General features: G+C 39.3%; 1 pseudogene; it reads right to left on the minus strand.

Moving 5' to 3' along the window:
* Nucleotides 1–409: 409 nt before the first annotated feature.
* Nucleotides 410–21019, minus strand: LOC136948161 (uncharacterized; annotated as a pseudogene).
* Between the last annotated feature and the right edge of the window lie 6862 nt (nucleotides 21020–27881).

The raw sequence follows: 27881 nt of genomic DNA on the forward strand, positions 1-27881 counted from the left end.
CGCGCGCGTGCTCCACATTCTCACACACTCAGCCTTTCCCTTGACACACGCGCGGGCTTGGGGAGACGCATACACAACATTTCAGGCAATTGTGGGCTGACCAAGCCCCCACTCATTCCTTGGCTTGAAGTGAAGGCCCTTGTGGATCTTGATGGTAATGCATTTTAGAAAAAGTTCTCAAAATCCTGAAACATTGATAGTAAGTAAGTAAGTAAGTAAGACTTTATTTATATAGCACATTTCATACAAGAATTGTAGCTCAAGGTGCTTTACATAAAATCAATAAAAACAATAATACAAGTGATAAATAATTCAAACAATAATAAAAATCCCAATAAGATCTCTGTTCAAGAGAGAAAACAACTTTAAAAAGTAGGAAAACCCTTTTGAGATAAAATTACTTAAATGCTTCGGTAAAAAGGTAGGTTTTAAGCTGTCTTTTAAAAATGTCTAGAGTGTTAGCTTCCCTAATATTTATGGGTAATTTGTTCCATAGTTTTGGGGCGTAATTGACAAAGGCCGAATCACCAATCTTCTTATGACTGCTTCTGGTGACCTCTAATAGGCCTGCATTTGATGATCGCAGTGTTCTAGCTGGTGTGTAGTTTATAAAGGAGTTAGCAATGTAGCTAGGTCCTTGTCCGTGTAGAGCTTTGTATGTGAGAAAAAGGACCTTAAAGTCAATTCTGAAGGTAACAGGGAGCCAGTGTAAAGTAGCTAGGACAGGACTAATGTGTTTTCTCCTTTTAGTTTTGGTCAATAATCTAGCTGCAGAATTTTGAATGAGCTGTAGTCTTTCAGTGGTTTTCTTGGGAAGACCAGTGAAAAGTGCGTTACAGTAGTCCAGCCGGCTGGATATAAAAGCATGAATTAACTTCTCTGCATCATTTTGGTTTATGAATGGTCGTACCTTTGCTATATTCCTCAGGTGGAAGAAAGCTGTTTTGGTCACTTTATTAATGTGAGAGTTGAAATTCAAATCTGAGTCCAGGATTACGCAGAGACTCGTCACCTCTGGTTTAAGACAGGGGGTTAAGCCTCCAAGATTCTTAATAAGCATCTCTCTTTTGGATTTGGGGCCACATAGTAGGACTTCGGTTTTGTCTTCATTTAATTTAAGAAAGTTATCATTCATCCATTTGTTTATTGCCAACAGGCAGTTTGTAATGGAATTGATGGCCGTTGCATCGTTGGGTTCAGTGGATATATATAGTTGTGTGTCATCCGCATAGCTATGGAAATCTATGTTATGTTCTCTGATTATGTCGCCGAGTGGTAACATATAAAGAGAAAAAAGTAATGGACCTAAGCAGCTTCCTTGAGCAACCCCGTAGCAGTTCTGATGTTTCTTGGACCTATGGTCACCTAAACTAACATAAAACCTCCTTCCTGTGATATATGATTTCAGCCAGTTCAATACACTATCCGTGAACCCAATAAGCTTTTCCAGTCTATTGATTAGGATGTCGTGATCAATTGTATCAAATGCTGCACTGAGATCTAACAGGATAAGGATAGAGACTTTATTTGCATCAGAGTTTAGTCTGAGGTCGCTAATTATTTTGGTGAGAGCAGTTTCAGTACTGTGATATTTCCTGAAACCTGACTGCGAGACTTCCAGGATGTTATTTTCTTCAAGAAAATAATTTAATTGGACTAAAACTATCTTTTCCAGTACTTTACTAATAAATGGGAGGTTTGATATTGGTCTGTAATTTGCAAGTAGACTGTTATCCAATTTGGGTTTCTTTAATAGGGGCTTTACAACAGCTGTTTTGAAGGCATCTGGGAAGACGCCAGTTCTAAGGGATGTGTTTATAATCTCTAGCACCGGACCTGAGACACTATCAAACACTCGCTTAAAGAATGTTGTGGGTATAGGATCAATATCTGAGGTTGTGGAGTTAGATTCGCTGACAATTTTGGAAAGTTCACTAAGTGTGATACAGGTAAATGTGCTCATGGTTATGTTGCAGAATCTACTGATGTCAGTTTCGACCCCACTATTAATAATACTCGCTCTAATCAAAGTTATTTTGTTCTTGAAGAACAAAGCAAGCTCTTCACATTTAACTGCTGAGGATGGAGGTGGGGCAGGGACAGTGTTTAGCAGCTGGTCAATGGTGGAGAAAAGAACTCTGGAATTTCTGGCATTTTCTGTAATAATGTTGGAGAAATATTCTCTCCTTGCTAGACGGATGGTTTTGTTAAAGGTGGTTAGTGTATCTTTGTAGATATTGTAGTGGATAGTGATCTTTGTTTTCCTCCATTTTCTCTCTGCTGCACGGCATTTTCTTTTCGTTTCACTAACATTTTTATTTCTCAGCCATGGGGAGGTTCTGCTTGTGCACTTCTTTTTGGTTTTCAGTGGTGCAACAGAGTCTAACACAGATAATAGTGCATAATTGAGGTTCTCTACCATTTCATTCAGAGAGCAATCATGGTAAGTCGGCTCATGTAGAGCAAATTGTTCAGAAAATGTCATCATAGCTGTATCGTCTAAATATCTTCTATGGACTAAGAATTCTTTTTTGGTTTTTGTTAGGATAATTTCCACATTAAAAAGTATATAATGATGGTCTGAGAGGGGTAGATCAGTTATTGAAATATTATTGATATTTAGTCCAGTTGTTATCACTAGATCTAGTGTGTTTCCGATAGTATAGGCCAGGAGTAACTACCACACCACAAATGACGCACCATTATCCATAGGTGGCGCTACGGCCAAGCCCAAATTTTCCATTTACAAAGTGATGCCATTCGCATCCCATTTGTCCCAAAATTCTGAAATTAATTATATATGCCTTATTTCTCATGAGGAACAAAAAAGCCTCAATAACCTATAACGGCCGCCATATTGGATTTTTTTGTACAATAAAGATTTAGGAAACACGTTTTTTTGCTACTTCTCCTACAATTTTTGTCCAATCTTCCCCAGAATTGGCAGGTATCATCGTCAGAGCAACCCTCACTGAAATCTTCAACAGATTTTTGAATTTCATAACCGTTTGTCCGGTACAGCCAATCAAAATCGTCAACAAAGCAACCAAACAGGCAGTTGGATCAAATCTCAGCAAATCTTTGAAATATCACCACCAAACTTGGTGTGTCACGTGAAAGACACTACATCATGTTCCCATGTGAGAAGGCAAATTAATATCTTAAAAAATGATTGAAATAAAGGAAATCTAATTTATTTCTATCTAACGCTAAAATAATGCTTTACACTTCCGCCAGTCAAAAAACTCTAATTCAATCACAAGTTCATGAAGACTCTTGCGAATGTTTAGTACACAAATCTCAGAAAAAGTTGACTCTAAGATGAAAAGCTGATTTTTGGTGAATATTTGAAAAATGCATGCTTGGCTAATTATTAAGGAAATTTCCAACTAAATGTCTCCCCTGACCCTCAGCGCGCGCGCTCCACATTCTCACACACTCAGCCTTTCCCTTGACACACGCGCAAGCTTGGCGAGACGCATACACAACATTTCAGGCAATTGTGGGCTGACCAAGCCCCCACTCATTGCTTGGTCTTTAGCAAAGGCCCATGTGGATCTTGGTGGTATTGCATTTCCGATTTTGTATGCAATGGTAAAAAGTTCTCAAAATCCTGAAACATTGATAGTATAGGCCAAGAGTAACTACCACACCACAAATGGCCCAATATCACCCATAAGTGACGCTACAGGCCACGCCCTGATACACAAAGATACAAGGCTTTCTGGAATGGGTAGGCTCACCAAGCCCCCTCCCTTCACTCCTTGGCTTGAAATAAAAGCCCTTGTGGATCTTGATGGTATTGCATTTCAGATTTGGTATCCCATTGGTAAGTCTGCAGCATGGAATTTTACAGTGACAATTTGTAAAGAATATACATTTTTCAGTGGTTTGCAATGTTTGGAGGAATCCGCCATTGCTGCTTGCAGTTATATTTAGGATTCCTCCGTAAGGAGGAAACCTATTGTTATTGTTAGTTTTATTATTAGGATTCCTCCGTAAGGAGGAAACCTATTGTTATTGTTAGTTTTATTATTATTATTATTATTATTATTATTATTCTAGTTCCATGGGAGTCAATGGCAGCCCCTAGAACCCTTGGATAACTTTTTGTTAAATTTGGCACACTCATTAAGGACAGTTCCTTCTATACCTACACCAAGTTTCATGTATCCCATCAGACCACTCTAGCGCCACCAATGGGTCAAAGTTGGACTTGTGTTTACACACGCAACTTTTGAACCGTATGACTGATTTTCAAAAATGAGGTACCATTGGATTCCCTGGATGAAGACGAGTTCAACGCACCCTATGACGTCAATTTCCGGTTGTATAGATTTTCCGCTATTTCCGGTTGTATCAAAAACCTTTGAAAGCCTACTCCTCCTACAATTATTGTCATATCTTCTTCAAAATGACCATAGATGATCTTCAGACCAAGCCTCACAAAAGTTATCCCATGGCGTTTTGATTTTCTAAACCGTTTGTCCGGCACAACCAATCAAAATCAGCAAAAAAGTAACCAAACAGGAACTTGGGTCAAATCTCAGCAAATCTTTGAGATATCAACACTAAACTTGGTATATCGGTGGACGACACTACAACATGTTACCATGTGCAAAGGCAACTTCATATCTCAAAAGATGATTGATATAAAGCAAATCGAATTTATCGCTAACGCTAAAATAATGCTTTACACATCCGCCGGTCAAAAACTGATACTTTGATTCAATCACAAGTTCATATGAAGACTCTTGAGAATGTTTAGTACACAAATCTGAGGAAAAGTTGACTGTAACATGAAAAGTCGATTTTATGTGAATATTTGAAACATGCATGCTTGGCTAATTGCTAACGAAATTTTCAATGAAATGTCTCCCCTGCTCTTCAGCGCGCGCGTGCTCCACATTCTCACACACTCAGCCTTTCCCTTGACACACGCGCGGGCTTGGCGAGACGCATACACAACATTTCAGGCAATTGTGGGCTGACCAAGCCCCCACTCATTCCTTGGCTTGAAGTGAAGGCCCTTGTGGATCTTGATGGTAATGCATTTTAGAAAAAGTTCTCAAAATCCTGAAACATTGATAGTATAGGCCAGGAGTAACTACCACACCACAAATGACGCACCATTATCCATAGGTGGCGCTACGGCCAAGCCCCAATTTTCCATTTACAAAGTGATGCCATTCGCATCCCATTTGTCCCAAAATTCTGAAATTCATTAGATATGCCTTATTTCTCATGAGGAACAAAAAAGCCTCAATAACCTATAACGGCCGCCATATTGGATGTTTTTGTACAATAAAGATTTAGGAAACACGTTTTTTTGCTACTTCTCCTACAATTCTTGTCCAATCTTCCCCAGAATTGGCAGGTATCATCGTCAGAGCAACCCTCACTGAATTCTTTAACAGATTTTTGAATTTCAAAACCGTTTGTCCGGTACAGCCAATCAAAATCGTCAACAAAGCAACCAAACAGGAAGTTGGATCAAATCTCAGCAAATCTTTGAAATATCAACACCAAACTTGGTGTGTCACGTGAAAGACACTACGTCATGTTCCCATGTAGGAAGGCAAATTAATATCTTCAAAAATGATTGAAATGAAGGAAATCAAATTTATTTCTAACGCTAAAATAATGCTTTACACATCCGCCAGTCAAAAAACTCTGATTCAATCACAAGTTCATGAAGACTTTTGAGAATGTTTAGTACACAAATCTCAGAAAAAGTTGACTGTAAGATGAAAAGTTGAATTTAGGTGAATATTTGAAAAATGCATGCTTGGCTAATTGTTAAGGAAATTTCCAATGAAATGTCTCCCCTGCTCCTCAGCACACGCGCTCCACATTCTCACACACTCAGCCTTTCCCTTGACACACGCACAAGCTTGGCGAGACGCATACACAACATTTCAGGCAATTGTGGGCTGACCAAGCCCCACTCATTGCTTGGTCTTTAGCAAAGGACCATGTGGATCTTGATGGTATTGCATTTCCGATTTTGTATGCAATGGTAAAAAGTTCTCAAAATCCTGAAACATTGATAGTATAGGCCAAGAGTAACTACCACACCACAAATGGCCCAATATCACCCATAAGTGACGCTACAGGCCACGCCCTGGTACACAAAGATACAAGGCTTTCTGGAATGGGTAGGCTCACCAAGCCCCCTCCCTTCACTCCTTGGCTTGAAATAAAAGCCCTTGTGGATCTTGATGGTATTGCATTTCAGATTTGGTATCCCATTGGTAAGTCTGCAGCATGGATTTTTACAGTGACAATTTGTGAAGAATATAAATTTTTCAGTGGTTTGCAATGTTTGGAGGAATCCGCCATTGCTGCTTGCAGTTATATTTATTATTAGGATTCCTCCGTAAGGAGGAAACCTATTGTTATTGTTAGTTTTATTATTATTATTATTATTATTATTATTATTATTATTATTCTAGTTCCATGGGAGTCAATGGCAGCCCCTAGAACCCTTGGATAACTTTTTGTTAAATTTGGCACACTCATTAAGGACAGTTCCTTCTATACCTACACCAAGTTTCATGTATCCCATCAGACCACTCTAGCGCCACCAATGGGTCAAAGTTGGACTTGTGTTTACACACGCAACTTTTGAACCGTATGACTGATTTACAAAAATGAGGTACCATTGGATTCCCTGGATGAAGACGAGTTCAACGCACCCTATGACGTCAATTTCCGGTTGTATAGATTTTCCGCTATTTCCGGTTGTATCAAAAACCTTTGAAAGCCTACTCCTCCTACAATTATTGTCATATCTTCTTCAAAATGACCATAGATGATCTTCAGACCAAGCCTCACAAAAGTTATCCCATGGCGTTTTGATTTTCTAAACCGTTTGTCCGGCACAACCAATCAAAATCAGCAAAAAAGTAACCAAACAGGAACTTGGGTCAAATCTCAGCAAATCTTTGAGATATCAACACTAAACTTGGTATATCGGTGGACGACACTACAACATGTTACCATGTGCAAAGGCAACTTCATATCTCAAAAGATGATTGATATAAAGCAAATCGAATTTATCGCTAACGCTAAAATAATGCTTTACACATCCGCCGGTCAAAAACTGATACTTTGATTCAATCACAAGTTCATATGAAGACTCTTGAGAATGTTTAGTACACAAATCTGAGGAAAAGTTGACTGTAACATGAAAAGTCGATTTTATGTGAATATTTGAAACATGCATGCTTGGCTAATTGCTAACGAAATTTTCAATGAAATGTCTCCCCTGCTCTTCAGCGCGCGCGTGCTCCACATTCTCACACACTCAGCCTTTCCCTTGACACACGCGCGGGCTTGGCGAGACGCATACACAACATTTCAGGCAATTGTGGGCTGACCAAGCCCCCACTCATTCCTTGGCTTGAAGTGAAGGCCCTTGTGGATCTTGATGGTAATGCATTTTAGAAAAAGTTCTCAAAATCCTGAAACATTGATAGTATAGGCCAGGAGTAACTACCACACCACAAATGACGCACCATTATCCATAGGTGGCGCTACGGCCAAGCCCCAATTTTCCATTTACAAAGTGATGCCATTCGCATCCCATTTGTCCCAAAATTCTGAAATTCATTAGATATGCCTTATTTCTCATGAGGAACAAACAAGCCTCAATAACCTATAACGGCCGCCATATTGGATGTTTTTGTACAATAAAGATTTAGGAAACACGTTTTTTTGCTACTTCTCCTACAATTCTTGTCCAATCTTCCCCAGAATTGGCAGGTATCATCGTCAGAGCAACCCTCACTGAATTCTTTAACAGATTTTTGAATTTCAAAACCGTTTGTCCGGTACAGCCAATCAAAATCGTCAACAAAGCAACCAAACAGGAAGTTGGATCAAATCTCAGCAAATCTTTGAAATATCAACACCAAACTTGGTAAGATGACTCGGAACCGTCTTCTGAGGATGTCCAATCAATTTGGTGTCATGTGATCGTGTCATGTGATCGGCGTGGCCGCAGGAACCAAAAATGTTTTTTGGCCAATAACTGTTGATTTGTTTGCCTTTAGTTCATGAAAACTCTTGAGAATGTTTAGTACACAAATCTCAGAAAAAGTTGACTGTAAGATGAAAAGTTGAATTTTGGTGAATATTTGAAAAATGCATGCTTGGCTAATTGTTAAGGAAATTTCCAATGAAACGTCTCCCTCTGCTCCTCAGCGCGCGCGCTACACATTCTCACACACTCAGCCTTTCCCTTGACACACGCGCAAGCTTGACGAGACGCATACACAACATTTCAGGCAATTGTGGGCTGACCAAGCCCCCACTCATTGCTTGGTCTTTAGCAAAGGCCCATGTGGATCTTGATGGTATTGCATTTCCGATTTTGTATGCAATGGTAAAAGTTCTCAAAATCCTGAAACATTTATAGTATAGGCCAAGAGTAACTACCACACCACAAATGGCCCAATATCACCCATAAGTGACGCTACAGGCCACGCCCTGATACACAAAGATACAAGGCTTTCTGGAATGGGTAGGCTCAACCAAGCCCCCTCCCTTCACTCCTTGGCTTTAAATAAAAGCCCTTGTGGATCTTGATGGTATTGCATTTCATATTTGGTATCCCATTGGTAAGTCTGCGGCATGGAATTTTACAGTGACTATTTGTAAAGAATATACATTTTTCAGTGGTTTGCAATGTTTGGAGGAATCCGCCATTGCTGCTTGCAGTTATATTTATTATTATTATTCTAGTTCCATGGGAGTCAATGGCAGCCCCTAGAACCCTTGGATAACTTTTTGTTAAATTTGGCACACTCATTAAGGACAGTTCCTTCTATACCTACACCAAGTTTCATGTATCCCATCAGACCACTCTAGCGCCACCAATGGGTCAAAGTTGGACTTGTGTTTACACACGCAACTTTTGAACCGTATGACTTATTTTCAAAAATGAGGTACCGTTGGATTCCCTGGATCAAGACGAGTTCAACGCACCCTATGACGTCAATTTCCGGTTATATAGATTTTCCACCATTTCCGGTTTTATCAAAAACCTTTGAAAGCCTACTCCTCCTACAATTTTTGTCATATCTTCTTCAAAATGACCATAGATGATCTTCAGACCAAGCCTCACAAAAGTTATCCCATGGCGTTTTGATTTTCTAAACCGTTTGTCCGGCACAGCCAATCAAATTCAGCAAAAAAGCAACCAAACAGGAACTTGGGTCAAATCTCAGCAAATCTTTGAGATATCAACACGTAACTTGATATGTCACAAGAAAGACACTACAACATGTTACCATGTGCAAAGGCAACTTCATATCTCAAAAAAATGATTGATATAAAGCAAATCGAATTTATCGCTAACGCTAAAATAATGCTTTACACATCCGCCGGTCAAAAACTGATACTTTGATTCAATCACAAGTTCATATGAAGACTCTTGAGAATGTTTAGTACACAAATCTGAGGAAAAGTTGACTGTAACATGAAAAGTCGATTTTATGTGAATATTTGAAACATGCATGCTTGGCTAATTGCTAACGAAATTTTCAATGAAATGTCTCCCCTGCTCTTCAGCGCGCGCGAGCTCCACATTCTCACACACTCAGTCTTTCCCTTGACACACGCGCGGGCTTGGCGAGACGCATACACAACATTTCAGGCAATTGTGGGCTGACCAAGCCCCCACTCATTCCTTGGCTTGAAGTGAAGGCCCTTGTGGATCTTGATGGTAATGCATTTTAGAAAAAGTTCTCAAAATCCTGAAACATTGATAGTATAGGCCAGGAGTAACTACCACACCACAAATGACACACCATTATCCATAGGTGGCGCTACGGCCAAGCCCCAATTGTCCATTTACAAAGTGATGCCATTCGCATCCATTTTGTCCCAAAATTCTGAAATTCATTAGATATGCCTTATTTCTCATGAGGAACAAAAAATCCTCAATAACCTATAACGGCCGCCATATTGGATTTTTTTGTACAATAAAGATTTAGGAAACACGTTTTTTCGCTACTTCTCCTACAATTTTTGTCCAATCTTCCCCAGAATTGGCAGGTATCATCGTTAGAGCAACCCTCACTGAATTCTTCAACAGAGTTTTGAATTTCAAAACCGTTTGTCCGGTACAGCCAATCAAAATCGTCAACAAAGCAACCAAACAGGAAGTTGGATCAAATCTCAGCAAATCTTTGAAATATCACCACCAAACTTGGTGTGTCACGTGAAAGACACTACATCATGTTCCCATGTGAGAAGGCAAATTAATATCTTAAAAAATGATTGAAATAAAGGAAATCTAATTTATTTCTATCTAACGCTAAAATAATGCTTTACACATCCACCAGTCAAAAAACTCTGATTCAATCACATGTTCATAAAGACTCTTGAGAATGTTTAGTACACAAATCTCAGAAAAAGTTGACTGTAACATGAAAAGTTGAAATTTGGTGAATATTTGAAAAATGCATGCTTGGCTTGTTAAGGAAATTTCCAATGAAATGTCTCCCCTGCTCCTCAGCGCGCGCGCTCCACATTCTCACACACTCAGCCTTTCCCTTGACACACGCGCAAGCTTGACGAGACGCATACACAACATTTCAGGCAATTGTGGGCTGACCAAGCCCCCACTCATTGCTTGGTCTTTAGCAAAGGCCCATGTGGATCTTGATGGTATTGCATTTCCGATTTTGTATGCAACGGTAAAAAGTTCTCAAAATCCTGAAACATTGATAGTATAGGCCAAGAGTAACTACCACACCACAAATGGCCCAATATCACCCATAAGTGACGCTACAGGCCACACCCTGATACACAAAGATACAAGGCTTTCTGGAATGGGTAGGCTCAACCAAGCCCCCTCCCTTCACTCCTTGGCTTGAAATAAAAGCCCTTGTGGATCTTGATGGTATTGCATTTCATATTTGGTATCCCATTGGTAAGTCTGCGGCATGGAATTTTACAGTGACTATTTGTAAAGAATATACATTTTTCAGTGGTTTGCAATGTTTGGAGGAATCCGCCATTGCTGCTTGCAGTTATATTTATTATTAGGATTCCTCCGTAAGGAGGAAACCTATTGTTATTGTTAGTTTTATTATTATTATTATTATTATTATTATTATTATTATTCTAGTTCCATGGGAGTCAATGGCAGCCCCTAGAACCCTTGGATAACTTTTTGTTAAATTTGGCACACTCATTAAGGACAGTTCCTTCTATACCTACACCAAGTTTCATGTATCCCATCAGACCACTCTAGCGCCACCAATGGGTCAAAGTTGGACTTGTGTTTACACACGCAACTTTTGAACCGTATGACTGATTTTCAAAAATGAGATGCCATTGGATTCCCTGGATCAAGACGAGTTCAACGCACCCTATGACGTCAATTTCCGGTTATATAGATCTTCCGCTATTTCCGGTTGTATCAAAAACCTTTGAAAGCCTACTCCTCCTACATTTTTTGTCATTTCTTCTTCAAAATGACCAGAGATGATCTTCAGACCAAGCCTCACAAAAGTTATCCCATGGCGTTTTGATTTTCTAAACCGTTTGTCCGGCACAGCCAATCAAAATCAGCAAAAAAGTAACCAAACAGGAACTTGGGTCAAATCTCAGCAAATCTTTGAGATATCAACACTAAACTTGGTATACCGGTAGACGACACTACAACATGTTACCATGTGCAAAGGCAACTTCATATCTCAAAAAATGATTGATATAAAGCAAATCGAATTTATCGCTAACGCTAAAATAATGCTTTACACATCCGCCGGTCAAAAACTGATACTTTGATTCAATCACAAGTTCATATGAAGACTCTTGAGAATGTTTAGTACACAAATCTGAGGAAAAGTTGACTGTAACATGAAAAGTCGATTTGTGGTGAATATTTGAAACATGCATGCTTGGCTAATTGCTGACGTAATTTCCAATGAAATGTCTCCCCTGCTCTTCAGCGCGCGCGTGCTCCACATTCTCACACACTCAGCCTTTCCCTTGACACACGCGCAAGCTTGACGAGACGCATACACAACATTTCAGGCAATTGTGGGCTAAACAAGCCCCCACTCATTGCTTGGTCTTTAGCAAAGGCCCATGTGGATCTTGATGGTATTGCATTTCCGATTTTGTATGCAATGGTAAAAAGTTCTCCAAATCCTGAAACATTGATAGTATAGGCCAGGAGTAACTACCACACCACAAATGACGCACCATTATCCATAGGTGGCGCTACGGCCAAGCCCCAATTTTCCATTTACAAAGTGATGCCATTTGCATCCCATTTGTCCCAAAATTCTGAAATTCATTAGATATGCCTTATTTCTCATGAGGAACAAAAAAGCCTCAATAACCTATAACGGCCGCCATATTGGATTTTTTTGTACAATAAAGATTTAGGAAACACGTTTTTTCGCTACTTCTCCTACAATTCTTGTCCAATCTTCCCCAGAATTGGCAGGTATCATCGTCAGAGCAACCCTCACTGAAATCTTCAACAGATTTTTGAATTTCAAAACCGTTTGTCCGGTACAGCCAATCAAAATCGTCAACAAAGCAACCAAACAGGAAGTTGGATCAAATCTCAGCAAATCTTTGAAATATCAACACCAAACTTGGTGTGTCACGTGAAAGACACTACGTCATGTTCCCATGTAGGAAGGCAAATTAATATCTTCAAAAATGATTGAAATGAAGGAAATCAAATTAATTTCTAACGCTAAAATAATGCTTTACACATCCGCCAGTCAAAAAACTCTGATTCAATCACAAGTTCATGAAGACTTTTGAGAATGTTTAGTACACAAATCTCAGAAAAAGTTGACTGTAAGATGAAAAGTTGAATTTAGGTGAATATTTGAAAAATGCATGCTTGGCTAATTGTTAAGGAAATTTCCAATGAAATGTCTCCCCTGCTCCTCAGCACGCGCGCTCCACATTCTCACACACTCAGCCTTTCCCTTGACACACGCACAAGCTTGGCGAGACGCATACACAACATTTCAGGCAATTGTGGGCTGACCAAGCCCCACTCATTGCTTGGTCTTTAGCAAAGGACCATGTGGATCTTGATGGTATTGCATTTCCGATTTTGTATGCAATGGTAAAAAGTTCTCAAAATCCTGAAACATTGATAGTATAGGCCAAGAGTAACTACCACACCACAAATGGCCCAATATCACCCATAAGTGACGCTACAGGCCACGCCCTGGTACACAAAGATACAAGGCTTTCTGGAATGGGTAGGCTCACCAAGCCCCCTCCCTTCACTCCTTGGCTTGAAATAAAAGCCCTTGTGGATCTTGATGGTATTGCATTTCAGATTTGGTATCCCATTGGTAAGTCTGCAGCATGGATTTTTACAGTGACAATTTGTGAAGAATATAAATTTTTCAGTGGTTTGCAATGTTTGGAGGAATCCGCCATTGCTGCTTGCAGTTATATTTATTATTATTATTCTAGTTCCATGGGAGTCAATGGCAGCCCCTAGAACCCTTGGATAACTTTTTGTTAAATTTGGCACACTCATTAAGGACAGTTCCTTCTATACCTACACCAAGTTTCATGTATCCCATCAGACCACTCTAGCGCCACCAATGGGTCAAAGTTGGACTTGTGTTTACACACGCAACTTTTGAACCGTATGACTGATTTACAAAAATGAGGTACCATTGGATTCCCTGGATGAAGACGAGTTCAACGCACCCTATGACGTCAATTTCCGGTTGTATAGATTTTCCGCTATTTCCGGTTGTATCAAAAACCTTTGAAAGCCTACTCCTCCTACAATTATTGTCATATCTTCTTCAAAATGACCATAGATGATCTTCAGACCAAGCCTCACAAAAGTTATCCCATGGCGTTTTGATTTTCTAAACCGTTTGTCCGGCACAACCAATCAAAATCAGCAAAAAAGTAACCAAACAGGAACTTGGGTCAAATCTCAGCAAATCTTTGAGATATCAACACTAAACTTGGTATATCGGTGGACGACACTACAACATGTTACCATGTGCAAAGGCAACTTCATATCTCAAAAGATGATTGATATAAAGCAAATCGAATTTATCGCTAACGCTAAAATAATGCTTTACACATCCGCCGGTCAAAAACTGATACTTTGATTCAATCACAAGTTCATATGAAGACTCTTGAGAATGTTTAGTACACAAATCTGAGGAAAAGTTGACTGTAACATGAAAAGTCGATTTTATGTGAATATTTGAAACATGCATGCTTGGCTAATTGCTAACGAAATTTTCAATGAAATGTCTCCCCTGCTCTTCAGCGCGCGCGTGCTCCACATTCTCACACACTCAGCCTTTCCCTTGACACACGCGCGGGCTTGGCGAGACGCATACACAACATTTCAGGCAATTGTGGGCTGACCAAGCCCCCACTCATTCCTTGGCTTGAAGTGAAGGCCCTTGTGGATCTTGATGGTAATGCATTTTAGAAAAAGTTCTCAAAATCCTGAAACATTGATAGTATAGGCCAGGAGTAACTACCACACCACAAATGACGCACCATTATCCATAGGTGGCGCTACGGCCAAGCCCCAATTTTCCATTTACAAAGTGATGCCATTCGCATCCCATTTGTCCCAAAATTCTGAAATTCATTAGATATGCCTTATTTCTCATGAGGAACAAAAAAGCCTCAATAACCTATAACGGCCGCCATATTGGATGTTTTTGTACAATAAAGATTTAGGAAACACGTTTTTTTGCTACTTCTCCTACAATTCTTGTCCAATCTTCCCCAGAATTGGCAGGTATCATCGTCAGAGCAACCCTCACTGAATTCTTTAACAGATTTTTGAATTTCAAAACCGTTTGTCCGGTACAGCCAATCAAAATCGTCAACAAAGCAACCAAACAGGAAGTTGGATCAAATCTCAGCAAATCTTTGAAATATCAACACCAAACTTGGTGTGTCACGTGAAAGACACTACGTCATGTTCCCATGTAGGAAGGCAAATTAATATCTTCAAAAATGATTGAAATGAAGGAAATCAAATTTATTTCTAACGCTAAAATAATGCTTTACACATCCGCCAGTCAAAAAACTCTGATTCAATCACAAGTTCATGAAGACTTTTGAGAATGTTTAGTACACAAATCTCAGAAAAAGTTGACTGTAAGATGAAAAGTTGAATTTAGGTGAATATTTGAAAAATGCATGCTTGGCTAATTGTTAAGGAAATTTCCAATGAAATGTCTCCCCTGCTCCTCAGCACGCGCGCTCCACATTCTCACACACTCAGCCTTTCCCTTGACACACGCACAAGCTTGGCGAGACGCATACACAACATTTCAGGCAATTGTGGGCTGACCAAGCCCCACTCATTGCTTGGTCTTTAGCAAAGGACCATGTGGATCTTGATGGTATTGCATTTCCGATTTTGTATGCAATGGTAAAAAGTTCTCAAAATCCTGAAACATTGATAGTATAGGCCAAGAGTAACTACCACACCACAAATGGCCCAATATCACCCATAAGTGACGCTACAGGCCACGCCCTGGTACACAAAGATACAAGGCTTTCTGGAATGGGTAGGCTCACCAAGCCCCCTCCCTTCACTCCTTGGCTTGAAATAAAAGCCCTTGTGGATCTTGATGGTATTGCATTTCAGATTTGGTATCCCATTGGTAAGTCTGCAGCATGGATTTTTACAGTGACAATTTGTGAAGAATATAAATTTTTCAGTGGTTTGCAATGTTTGGAGGAATCCGCCATTGCTGCTTGCAGTTATATTTAGGATTCCTCCGTAAGGAGGAAACCTATTGTTATTGTTAGTTTTATTAGGATTCCTCCGTAAGGAGGAAACCTATTGTTATTGTTAGTTTTATTATTATTATTATTATTATTATTATTATTATTCTAGTTCCATGGGAGTCAATGGCAGCCCCTAGAACCCTTGGATAACTTTTTGTTAAATTTGGCACACTCATTAAGGACAGTTCCTTCTATACCTACACCAAGTTTCATGTATCCCATCAGACCACTCTAGCGCCACCAATGGGTCAAAGTTGGACTTGTGTTTACACACGCAACTTTTGAACCGTATGACTGATTTACAAAAATGAGGTACCATTGGATTCCCTGGATGAAGACGAGTTCAACGCACCCTATGACGTCAATTTCCGGTTGTATAGATTTTCCGCTATTTCCGGTTGTATCAAAAACCTTTGAAAGCCTACTCCTCCTACAATTATTGTCATATCTTCTTCAAAATGACCATAGATGATCTTCAGACCAAGCCTCACAAAAGTTATCCCATGGCGTTTTGATTTTCTAAACCGTTTGTCCGGCACAACCAATCAAAATCAGCAAAAAAGTAACCAAACAGGAACTTGGGTCAAATCTCAGCAAATCTTTGAGATATCAACACTAAACTTGGTATATCGGTGGACGACACTATAACATGTTACCATGTGCAAAGGCAACTTCATATCTCAAAAGATGATTGATATAAAGCAAATCGAATTTATCGCTAACGCTAAAATAATGCTTTACACATCCGCCGGTCAAAAACTGATACTTTGATTCAATCACAAGTTCATATGAAGACTCTTGAGAATGTTTAGTACACAAATCTGAGGAAAAGTTGACTGTAACATGAAAAGTCGATTTTATGTGAATATTTGAAACATGCATGCTTGGCTAATTGCTAACGAAATTTTCAATGAAATGTCTCCCCTGCTCTTCAGCGCGCGCGTGCTCCACATTCTCACACACTCAGCCTTTCCCTTGACACACGCGCGGGCTTGGCGAGACGCATACACAACATTTCAGGCAATTGTGGGCTGACCAAGCCCCCACTCATTCCTTGGCTTGAAGTGAAGGCCCTTGTGGATCTTGATGGTAATGCATTTTAGAAAAAGTTCTCAAAATCCTGAAACATTGATAGTATAGGCCAGGAGTAACTACCACACCACAAATGACGCACCATTATCCATAGGTGGCGCTACGGCCAAGCCCCAATTTTCCATTTACAAAGTGATGCCATTCGCATCCCATTTGTCCCAAAATTCTGAAATTCATTAGATATGCCTTATTTCTCATGAGGAACAAAAAAGCCTCAATAACCTATAACGGCCGCCATATTGGATGTTTTTGTACAATAAAGATTTAGGAAACACGTTTTTTTGCTACTTCTCCTACAATTCTTGTCCAATCTTCCCCAGAATTGGCAGGTATCATCGTCAGAGCAACCCTCACTGAATTCTTTAACAGATTTTTGAATTTCAAAACCGTTTGTCCGGTACAGCCAATCAAAATCGTCAACAAAGCAACCAAACAGGAAGTTGGATCAAATCTCAGCAAATCTTTGAAATATCAACACCAAACTTGGTGTGTCACGTGAAAGACACTACGTCATGTTCCCATGTAGGAAGGCAAATTAATATCTTCAAAAATGATTGAAATGAAGGAAATCAAATTTATTTCTAACGCTAAAATAATGCTTTACACATCCGCCAGTCAAAAAACTCTGATTCAATCACAAGTTCATGAAGACTCTTGAGAATGTTTAGTACACAAATCTCAGAAAAAGTTGACTGTAAGATGAAAAGTTGAATTTAGGTGAATATTTGAAAAATGCATGCTTGGCTAATTGTTAAGGAAATTTCCAATGAAATGTCTCCCCTGCTCCTCAGCACGCGCGCTCCACATTCTCACACACTCAGCCTTTCCCTTGACACACGCACAAGCTTGGCGAGACGCATACACAACATTTCAGGCAATTGTGGGCTGACCAAGCCCCACTCATTGCTTGGTCTTTAGCAAAGGACCATGTGGATCTTGATGGTATTGCATTTCCGATTTTGTATGCAATGGTAAAAAGTTCTCAAAATCCTGAAACATTGATAGTATAGGCCAAGAGTAACTACCACACCACAAATGGCCCAATATCACCCATAAGTGACGCTACAGGCCACGCCCTGGTACACAAAGATACAAGGCTTTCTGGAATGGGTAGGCTCACCAAGCCCCCTCCCTTCACTCCTTGGCTTGAAATAAAAGCCCTTGTGGATCTTGATGGTATTGCATTTCAGATTTGGTATCCCATTGGTAAGTCTGCAGCATGGATTTTTACAGTGACAATTTGTGAAGAATATAAATTTTTCAGTGGTTTGCAATGTTTGGAGGAATCCGCCATTGCTGCTTGCAGTTATATTTATTATTATTATTATTATTATTATTATTATTCTAGTTCCATGGGAGTCAATGGCAGCCCCTAGAACCCTTGGATAACTTTTTGTTAAATTTGGCACACTCATTAAGGACAGTTCCTTCTATACCTACACCAAGTTTCATGTATCCCATCAGACCACTCTAGCGCCACCAATGGGTCAAAGTTGGACTTGTGTTTACACACGCAACTTTTGAACCGTATGACTGATTTTCAAAAATGAGGTACCATTGGATTCCCTGGATCAAGACGAGTTCAACGCACCCTATGACGTCAATTTCCGGTTATATAGATTTCCCGCTATTTCCGGTTGTATCAAAAACCTTTGAAAGCCTACTCCTCCTACAATTTTTGTCATATCTTCTTCAAAATGACCAGAGATGATCTTCAGACCAAGCCTAACAAAAGTTATCCCATGGCGTTTTGATTTTCTAAACCGTTTGTCCGGCACAGCCAATCAAAATCAGCAAAAAAGTAACCAAACAGGAACTTGGGTCAAATCTCAGCAAATCTTTGAGATATCAACACTAAACTTGGTATATCGGTGGACGACACTACAACATGATACCATGTGCAAAGGCAACTTCATATCTCAAAAAATGATTGATATAAAGCAAATCGAATTTATCGCTCACGCTAAAATAATGCTTTACACATCCGCCGGTCAAAAACTGATACTTTGATTCAATCACAAGTTCATATGAAGACTCTTGAGAATGTTTAGTACACAAATCTGAGGAAAAGTTGACTGTAACATGAAAAGTCGATTTTATGTGAATATTTGAAACATGCATGCTTGGCTAATTGCTAACAAAATTTTCAATGAAATGTCTCCCCTGCTCTTCAGCGTGCGCGTGCTCCACATTCTCACACACTCAGCCTTTCCCTTGACACACGCGCGGGCTTGGCGAGACGCATACACAACATTTCAGGCAATTGTGGGCTGACCAAGCCCCCACTCATTCCTTGGCTTGAAGTGAAGGCCCTTGTGGATCTTGATGGTAATGCATTTTAGAAAATGTTCTCAAAATCCTGAAACATTGATAGTAAGTAAGTAAGTAAGTAAGTAAGACTTTATTTATATAGCACATTTCATACAAGAATTGTAGCTCAAGGTGCTTTACATAAAATCAATAAAAACAATAATACAAGTGATAAATAATTCAAACAATAATAAAAATCCCAATAAGATCTCTGTTCAAGAGAGAAAACAACTTTAAAAAGTAGGAAAACCCTTTTGAGATAAAATTACTTAAATGCTTCGGTAAAAAGGTAGGTTTTAAGCTGTCTTTTAAAAATGTCTAGAGTGTTAGCTTCCCTAATATTTATGGGTAATTTGTTCCATAGTTTTGGGGCGTAATTGACAAAGGCCGAATCACCAATCTTCTTATGACTGCTTCTGGTGACCTCTAATAGGCCTGCATTTGATGATCGCAGTGTTCTAGCTGGTGTGTAGTTTATAAAGGAGTTAGCAATGTAGCTAGGTCCTTGTCCGTGTAGAGCTTTGTATGTGAGAAAAAGGACCTTAAAGTCAATTCTGAAGGTAACAGGGAGCCAGTGTAAAGTAGCTAGGACAGGACTAATGTGTTTTCTCCTTTTAGTTTTGGTTAATAATCTAGCTGCAGAATTTTGAATGAGCTGTAGTCTTTCAGTGGTTTTCTTGGGAAGACCAGTGAAAAGTGCGTTACAGTAGTCCAGCCGGCTGGATATAAAAGCATGAATTAACTTCTCTGCATCATTTTGGTTTATGAATGGTCGTACCTTTGCTATATTCCTCAGGTGAAAGAAAGCTGTTTTGGTCACTTTATTAATGTGAGAGTTGAAATTCAAATCTGAGTCCAGGATTACGCAGAGACTCGTCACCTCTGGTTTAAGACAGGGGGTTAAGCCTCCAAGATTCTTAATAAGCATCTCTCTTTTGGATTTGGGGCCACATAGTAGGACTTCGGTTTTGTCTTAATTTAATTTAAGAAAGTTATCATTCATCCATTTGTTTATTGCCAACAGGCAGTTTGTAATGGAATTGATGGCCGTTGCATCGTTGGGTTCAGTGGATATATATAGTTGTGTGTCATCCGCATAGCTATGGAAATCTATGTTATGTTTTCTGATTATGTCGCCGAGTGGTAACATATAAAGAGAAAAAAGTAATGGACCTAAGCAGCTTCCTTGAGCAACCCCGTAGCAGTTCTGATGTTTCTTGGACCTATGGTCACCTAAACTAACATAAAACTTCCTTCCTGTGATATATGATTTCAGCCAGTTCAATACACTATCCGTGAACCCAATAAGCTTTTCCAGTCTATTGATTAGGATGTCGTGATCAATTGTATCAAATGCTGCACTGAGATCTAACAGGATAAGGATAGAGACTTTATTTGCATCAGAGTTTAGTCTGAGGTCGCTAATTATTTTGGTGAGAGCAGTTTCAGTACTGTGATATTTCCTGAAACCTGACTGCGAGACTTCCAGGATGTTATTTTCTTCAAGAAAATAATTTAATTGGACTAAAACTATCTTTTCCAGTACTTTACTAATAAATGGGAGGTTTGATATTGGTCTGTAATTTGCAAGTAGACTGTTATCCAATTTGGGTTTCTTTAATAGGGGCTTTACAACAGCTGTTTTGAAGGCATCTGGGAAGACGCCAGTTCTAAGGGATGTGTTTATAATCTCTAGCACCGGACCTGAGACACTATCAAACACTCGCTTAAAGAATGTTGTGGGTATAGGATCAATATCTGAGGTTGTGGAGTTAGATTCGCTGACAATTTTGGAAAGTTCACTAAGTGTGATACAGGTAAATGTGCTCATGGTTATGTTGCAGAATCTACTGATGTCAGTTTCGACCCCACTATTAATAATACTCGCTCTAATCAAAGTTATTTTGTTCTTGAAGAACAAAGCAAGCTCTTCACATTTAACTGCTGAGGATGGAGGTGGGGCAGGGACAGTGTTTAGCAGCTGGTCAATGGTGGAGAAAATAACTCTGGAATTTCTGGCCTTTTCTGTAATAATGTTGGAGAAATATTCTCTCCTTGCTAGACGGATGGTTTTGTTAAAGGTGGTTAGTGTATCTTTGTAGATATTGTAGTGGATAGTGATCTTTGTTTTCCTCCATTTTCTCTCTGCTGCACGGCATTTTCTTTTCGTTTCACTAACATTTTTATTTCTCAGCCATGGGGAGGTTCTGCTTGTGCACTTCTTTTTGGTTTTCAGTGGTGCAACAGAGTCTAACACAGATAATAGTGCATAATTGAGGTTCTCTACCATTTCATTCAGAGAGCAATCATGGTAAGTCGGCTCATGTAGAGCAAATTGTTCAGAAAATGTCATCATAGCTGTATCGTCTAAATATCTTCTATGGACTAAGAATTCTTTTTTGGTTTTTGTTAGGATAATTTCCACATTAAAAAGTATATAATGATGGTCTGAGAGGGGTAGATCAGTTATTGAAATATTATTGATATTTAGTCCAGTTGTTATCACTAGATCTAGTGTGTTTCTGATAGTATAGGCCAGGAGTAACTACCACACCACAAATGACGCACCATTATCCATAGGTGGCGCTACGGCCAAGCCCCAATTTTCCATTTACAAAGTGATGCCATTCACATCCCATTTGTCCCAAAATTCTGAAATTCATTATATATGCCTTATTTCTCATGAGGAACAAAAAAGGCTCAATAACCTATAACGGCCGCCATATTGGATTTTTTTGTACAATAAAGATTTAGGAAACACGTTTTTTTGCTACTTCTCCTACAATTTTTGTCCAATCTTCCCCAGAATTGGCAGGTATCATCGTCAGAGCAACCCTCACTGAAATCTTCAACAGATTTTTGAATTTCATAACCGTTTGTCCGGTACAGCCAATCAAAATCGTCAACAAAGCAACCAAACAGGCAGTTGGATCAAATCTCAGCAAATCTTTGAAATATCACCACCAAACTTGGTGTGTCACGTGAAAGACACTACATCATGTTCCCATGTGAGAAGGCAAATTAATATCTTAAAAAATGATTGAAATAAAGGAAATCTAATTTATTTCTATCTAACGCTAAAATAATGCTTTACACTTCCGCCAGTCAAAAAACTCTAATTCAATCACAAGTTCATGAAGACTCTTGCGAATGTTTAGTACTCAAATCTCAGAAAAAGTTGACTCTAAGATGAAAAGCTGATTTTTGGTGAATATTTGAAAAATGCATGCTTGGCTAATTATTAAGGAAATTTCCAACTAAATGTCTCCCCTGACCCTCAGCGCGCGCGCTCCACATTCTCACACACTCAGCCTTTCCCTTGACACACGCGCAAGCTTGGCGAGACGCATACACAACATTTCAGGCAATTGTGGGCTGACCAAGCCCCCACTCATTGCTTGGTCTTTAGCAAAGGCCCATGTGGATCTTGGTGGTATTGCATTTCCGATTTTGTATGCAATGGTAAAAAGTTCTCAAAATCCTGAAACATTGATAGTATAGGCCAAGAGTAACTACCACACCACAAATGGCCCAATATCACCCATAAGTGACGCTACAGGCCACGCCCTGATACACAAAGATACAAGGCTTTCTGGAATGGGTCGGCTCACCAAGCCCCCTCCCTTCACTCCTTGGCTTGAAATAAAAGCCCTTGTGGATCTTGATTGTATTGCATTTCAGATTTGGTATCCCATTGGTAAGTCTGCTGCATGGAATTTTACAGTGATAATTTTTAAAGAATATACATTTTTCAGTGGTTTGCAATGTTTGGAGGAATCCGCCATTGCTGCTTGCAGTTATATTTATTATTATTATTCTAGTTCCATGGGAGTCAATGGCAGCCCCTAGAACCCTTGGATAACTTTTTGTTAAATTTGGCACACTCATTAAGGACAGTTCCTTCTATACCTACACCAAGTTTCATGTATCCCATCAGACCACTCTAGCGCCACCAATGGGTCAAAGTTGGACTTGTGTTTACACACGCAACTTTTGAACCGTATGACTGATTTTCAAAAATGAGGTACCATTGGATTCCCTGGATCAAGACGAGTTCAACGCACCCTATGACGTCAATTTCCGGTTATATAGATTTTCCGCTATTTCCGGTTGTATCAAAAACCTTTGAAAGCCTACTCCTCCTACAATTTTTGTCATATCTTCTTCAAAATGACCAGAGATGATCTTCAGACCAAGCCTCACAAAAGTTATCCCATGGCGTTTTGATTTTATAAACCGTTTGTCCGGCACAGCCAATCAAAATCAGCAAAAAAGTAACCAAACAGGAACTTGGGTCAAATCTCAGCAAATCTTTGAGATATCAACACTAAACTTGGTATATCGGTGGACGACACTACAACATGATACCATGTGCAAAGGCAACTTCATATCTCAAAAAATGATTGATATAAAGCAAATCGAATTTATCGCTAACGCTAAAATAATGCTTTACACATCCGCCGGTCAAAAACTGATACTTTGATTCAATCACAAGTTCATATGAAGACTCTTGAGAATGTTTAGTACACAAATCTGAGGAAAAGTTGACTGTAACATGAAAAGTCGATTTTATGTGAATATTTGAAACATGCATGCTTGGCTAATTGCTAACGAAATTTTCAATAAAATGTCTCCCCTGCTCTTCAGCGCGCGCGTGCTCCACATTCTCACACACTCAGCCTTTCCCTTGACACACGCGCGGGCTTGGCGAGACGCATACACAACATTTCAGGCAATTGTGGGCTGACCAAGCCCCCACTCATTCCTTGGCTTGAAGTGAAGGCCCTTGTGGATCTTGATGGTAATGCATTTTAGAAAATGTTCTCAAAATCCTGAAACATTGATAGTAAGTAAGTAAGTAAGTAAGACTTTATTTATATAGCACATTTCATACAAGAATTGTAGCTCAAGGTGCTTTACATAAAATCAATAAAAACAATAATACAAGTGATAAATAATTCAAACAATAATAAAAATCCCAATAAGATCTCTGTTCAAGAGAGAAAACAACTTTAAAAAGTAGGAAAACCCTTTTGAGATAAAATTACTTAAATGCTTCGGTAAAAAGGTAGGTTTTAAGCTGTCTTTTAAAAATGTCTAGAGTGTTAGCTTCCCTAATATTTATGGGTAATTTGTTCCATAGTTTTGGGGCGTAATTGACAAAGGCCGAATCACCAATCTTCTTATGACTGCTTCTGGTGACCTCTAATAGGCCTGCATTTGATGATCGCAGTGTTCTAGCTGGTGTGTAGTTTATAAAGGAGTTAGCAATGTAGCTAGGTCCTTGTCCGTGTAGAGCTTTGTATGTGAGAAAAAGGACCTTAAAGTCAATTCTGAAGGTAACAGGGAGCCAGTGTAAAGTAGCTAGGACAGGACTAATGTGTTTTCTCCTTTTAGTTTTGGTTAATAATCTAGCTGCAGAATTTTGAATGAGCTGTAGTCTTTCAGTGGTTTTCTTGGGAAGACCAGTGAAAAGTGCGTTACAGTAGTCCAGCCGGCTGGATATAAAAGCATGAATTAACTTCTCTGCATCATTTTGGTTTATGAATGGTCGTACCTTTGCTATATTCCTCAGGTGAAAGAAAGCTGTTTTGGTCACTTTATTAATGTGAGAGTTGAAATTCAAATCTGAGTCCAGGATTACGCAGAGACTCGTCACCTCTGGTTTAAGACAGGGGGTTAAGCCTCCAAGATTCTTAATAAGCATCTCTCTTTTGGATTTGGGGCCACATAGTAGGACTTCGGTTTTGTCTTAATTTAATTTAAGAAAGTTATCATTCATCCATTTGTTTATTGCCAACAGGCAGTTTGTAATGGAATTGATGGCCGTTGCATCGTTGGGTTCAGTGGATATATATAGTTGTGTGTCATCCGCATAGCTATGGAAATCTATGTTATGTTTTCTGATTATGTCGCCGAGTGGTAACATATAAAGAGAAAAAAGTAATGGACCTAAGCAGCTTCCTTGAGCAACCCCGTAGCAGTTCTGATGTTTCTTGGACCTATGGTCACCTAAACTAACATAAAACTTCCTTCCTGTGATATATGATTTCAGCCAGTTCAATACACTATCCGTGAACCCAATAAGCTTTTCCAGTCTATTGATTAGGATGTCGTGATCAATTGTATCAAATGCTGCACTGAGATCTAACAGGATAAGGATAGAGACTTTATTTGCATCAGAGTTTAGTCTGAGGTCGCTAATTATTTTGGTGAGAGCAGTTTCAGTACTGTGATATTTCCTGAAACCTGACTGCGAGACTTCCAGGATGTTATTTTCTTCAAGAAAATAATTTAATTGGACTAAAACTATCTTTTCCAGTACTTTACTAATAAATGGGAGGTTTGATATTGGTCTGTAATTTGCAAGTAGACTGTTATCCAATTTGGGTTTCTTTAATAGGGGCTTTACAACAGCTGTTTTGAAGGCATCTGGGAAGACGCCAGTTCTAAGGGATGTGTTTATAATCTCTAGCACCGGACCTGAGACACTATCAAACACTCGCTTAAAGAATGTTGTGGGTATAGGATCAATATCTGAGGTTGTGGAGTTAGATTCGCTGACAATTTTGGAAAGTTCACTAAGTGTGATACAGGTAAATGTGCTCATGGTTATGTTGCAGAATCTACTGATGTCAGTTTCGACCCCACTATTAATAATACTCGCTCTAATCAAAGTTATTTTGTTCTTGAAGAACAAAGCAAGCTCTTCACATTTAACTGCTGAGGATGGAGGTGGGGCAGGGACAGTGTTTAGCAGCTGGTCAATGGTGGAGAAAATAACTCTGGAATTTCTGGCCTTTTCTGTAATAATGTTGGAGAAATATTCTCTCCTTGCTAGACGGATGGTTTTGTTAAAGGTGGTTAGTGTATCTTTGTAGATATTGTAGTGGATAGTGATCTTTGTTTTCCTCCATTTTCTCTCTGCTGCACGGCATTTTCTTTTCGTTTCACTAACATTTTTATTTCTCAGCCATGGGGAGGTTCTGCTTGTGCACTTCTTTTTGGTTTTCAGTGGTGCAACAGAGTCTAACACAGATAATAGTGCATAATTGAGGTTCTCTACCATTTCATTCAGAGAGCAATCATGGTAAGTCGGCTCATGTAGAGCAAATTGTTCAGAAAATGTCATCATAGCTGTATCGTCTAAATATCTTCTATGGACTAAGAATTCTTTTTTGGTTTTTGTTAGGATAATTTCCACATTAAAAAGTATATAATGATGGTCTGAGAGGGGTAGATCAGTTATTGAAATATTATTGATATTTAGTCCAGTTGTTATCACTAGATCTAGTGTGTTTCTGATAGTATAGGCCAGGAGTAACTACCACACCACAAATGACGCACCATTATCCATAGGTGGCGCTACGGCCAAGCCCCAATTTTCCATTTACAAAGTGATGCCATTCACATCCCATTTGTCCCAAAATTCTGAAATTCATTATATATGCCTTATTTCTCATGAGGAACAAAAAAGGCTCAATAACCTATAACGGCCGCCATATTGGATTTTTTTGTACAATAAAGATTTAGGAAACACGTTTTTTTGCTACTTCTCCTACAATTTTTGTCCAATCTTCCCCAGAATTGGCAGGTATCATCGTCAGAGCAACCCTCACTGAAATCTTCAACAGATTTTTGAATTTCATAACCGTTTGTCCGGTACAGCCAATCAAAATCGTCAACAAAGCAACCAAACAGGCAGTTGGATCAAATCTCAGCAAATCTTTGAAATATCACCACCAAACTTGGTGTGTCACGTGAAAGACACTACATCATGTTCCCATGTGAGAAGGCAAATTAATATCTTAAAAAATGATTGAAATAAAGGAAATCTAATTTATTTCTATCTAACGCTAAAATAATGCTTTACACTTCCGCCAGTCAAAAAACTCTAATTCAATCACAAGTTCATGAAGACTCTTGCGAATGTTTAGTACTCAAATCTCAGAAAAAGTTGACTCTAAGATGAAAAGCTGATTTTTGGTGAATATTTGAAAAATGCATGCTTGGCTAATTATTAAGGAAATTTCCAACTAAATGTCTCCCCTGACCCTCAGCGCGCGCGCTCCACATTCTCACACACTCAGCCTTTCCCTTGACACACGCGCAAGCTTGGCGAGACGCATACACAACATTTCAGGCAATTGTGGGCTGACCAAGCCCCCACTCATTGCTTGGTCTTTAGCAAAGGCCCATGTGGATCTTGGTGGTATTGCATTTCCGATTTTGTATGCAATGGTAAAAAGTTCTCAAAATCCTGAAACATTGATAGTATAGGCCAAGAGTAACTACCACACCACAAATGGCCCAATATCACCCATAAGTGACGCTACAGGCCACGCCCTGATACACAAAGATACAAGGCTTTCTGGAATGGGTCGGCTCACCAAGCCCCCTCCCTTCACTCCTTGGCTTGAAATAAAAGCCCTTGTGGATCTTGATGGTATTGCATTTCAGATTTGGTATCCCATTGGTAAGTCTGCAGCATGGAATTTTACAGTGACAATTTGTAAAGAATATACATTTTTCAGTGGTTTGCAATGTTTGGAGGAATCCGCCATTGCTGCTTGCAGTTATATTTATTATTATTATTCTAGTTCCATGGGAGTCAATGGCAGCCCCTAGAACCCTTGGATAACTTTTTGTTAAATTTGGCACACTCATTAAGGACAGTTCCTTCTATACCTACA

Source organism: Osmerus mordax, chromosome 8 (assembly GCF_038355195.1).
Source record: "Osmerus mordax isolate fOsmMor3 chromosome 8, fOsmMor3.pri, whole genome shotgun sequence".
Taxonomy (NCBI): Eukaryota; Metazoa; Chordata; class Actinopteri; order Osmeriformes; family Osmeridae; genus Osmerus; species Osmerus mordax.